Source organism: Propithecus coquereli, unplaced genomic scaffold (assembly GCF_000956105.1).
Source record: "Propithecus coquereli isolate 6110/MARCELLA unplaced genomic scaffold, Pcoq_1.0 Scaffold90, whole genome shotgun sequence".
NCBI lineage: Eukaryota > Metazoa > Chordata > Mammalia > Primates > Indriidae > Propithecus > Propithecus coquereli.
In genome coordinates, this window is record NW_012155285.1 from 546,471 (window position 1) to 548,226 (window position 1,756).

A 1,756-nucleotide genomic window follows, 5' to 3' on the forward strand; every position below is an offset into this window, starting at 1 on the left:
AAAATTCAAACCAAGAACTTCGTTTTCTTAGGTCCATGACACTTCATACTTTTTCTACAGATTACCTGGTGATTCTTTTTTTTTATTTTTTAATTTCAGAATATTATGGGGATACAAATGTTTTGATTACATGGACTGTTTTTGTACTGATTGAGACAAAGTTATAAGTGTGCCCACCACCCAGATAGTATACATTGTACCTGTTCGGTGTGATTTCACCCATCCCCCTTCTCCCCCCTCCCACCTGCATGATTTCCATTGAGTTTTATTTCCATCTACTGCACATGAGTGCTGATCAATTAGTTCCAATTTAGTAGTGAGTACATGTGGTGTTTGTTTTTCCATTCTCGCAATATTTCACTTAGGACAATGGTCTCAGTTCTATCCAGATTGTTACAAAAGGTATTAATTCATTTTTTATGGCTGAGTAGTAGTACTCCATGGTATACATTTACCACATTTTGTTAATCCACTCAGGTATCGATGGGCATTTGGGTTGATTTCACATCTTTGCAATTGTGAATTGTGCTGCTATAAACATTCTAGTGCAAGTGTCTTTTCAATAAAATGATTTTTTTCCTTTGGGTAAATACCTAGTAGTGGGATTGCTGGATCAAATGGTAGGTCTAATTTTAGTTCTTTGGGTAATCTCCATATTATTTTCCATAGAGGTTGTACTAATTTGCAGTCTCACCAAGAGTGTAAAAATATTCCCTTCTCTCCGCATCCATGCCACCATCTATTGCTTTGGGACTTTTTGATAAAAGCCATTCTCACTGGCATTAGGTGATATCTCATTGTGATTTTGATTTGCATTTCCCTGAAATTCATTTCCAGATTTTTCTCCTAACCTTTAACTCCTCTACTTCATTGCTAAATGTTTGATTTTGTGATCTTTTAATGAGCCTTTCAGATAATACCAGTAATTGGACTCACCTGCTTACACAGTATCAAACTTCACTAATAATTTCAAGGATATATGTAGTCACGAAGCGAAGGAAAACAGGGAAGTTCAAGACCACCAACGCAGCTACCAAATACTCTTTTTGCAGAGTCTCTTAATCTCTAAAGCAATAAACTTCTTAATTAGTTTCCATTCAAAACCTTTCAATAGGCTTCTCAAGTAATTAGCATAATATTCATAATCTTAAACTAATTTGCAAGAAGTTGAATGATCTTTTTTATGCTTTCCTCCGCAATCTCACTTCACTCCACTCTCCCTCATTTCCTATGCTCCAGTAGTATAAGCCCATTAAACATTCTGAAGCTCAAGATCATTCTTACCTTAGGGCATCTGTGTTTGCTATTAGCTCTGTTTAGAAGAGGAGTCACTCTATCACCTGTTGGAATCACTACTCTGCATTAAACATTATTTCATCCAGGAGATTCCTTTCAGTGAATAATCTGAAGAAGCTCCTCTCCTAGCTCTCTCTGTTTTCTCCCATAGTAATCTTTACAATGTGTAATAATTCATTCCTGCATTTGACAAATATTTATTGAAGATAATTATGTCTCAGATACTTACTTAGGCACTTTGAAAGAGAACTATTAACAAGACAGACCAAGTTCCAAACTTCATCAAGTTCACATTCTAGAAGGAGAGAGAAAAAAGAAAATAGTCTCAGGAGATGATAAATGCTATGAACTAAAATGGGCAAAAGGACAGAGAATAATGGGGATAGGCTGGGAGGGGGAAATCTTAATTTAGATAGGGTTATCAGGTAAATCATCTCCAAGGTGCTCAATGCTATTTGAT

At 35.8% G+C, this 1,756-nt stretch overlaps 1 protein-coding gene across 1 annotated transcript in view; it reads left to right on the forward strand.

The window, feature by feature from the left end:
- The window catches only part of LOC105826642 (cysteine-rich secretory protein 3-like), a 24,201-nt gene that overhangs the window by 21,880 nt on the left and 565 nt on the right, over nucleotides 1-1,756 (forward strand). The window lies entirely within an intron of this gene.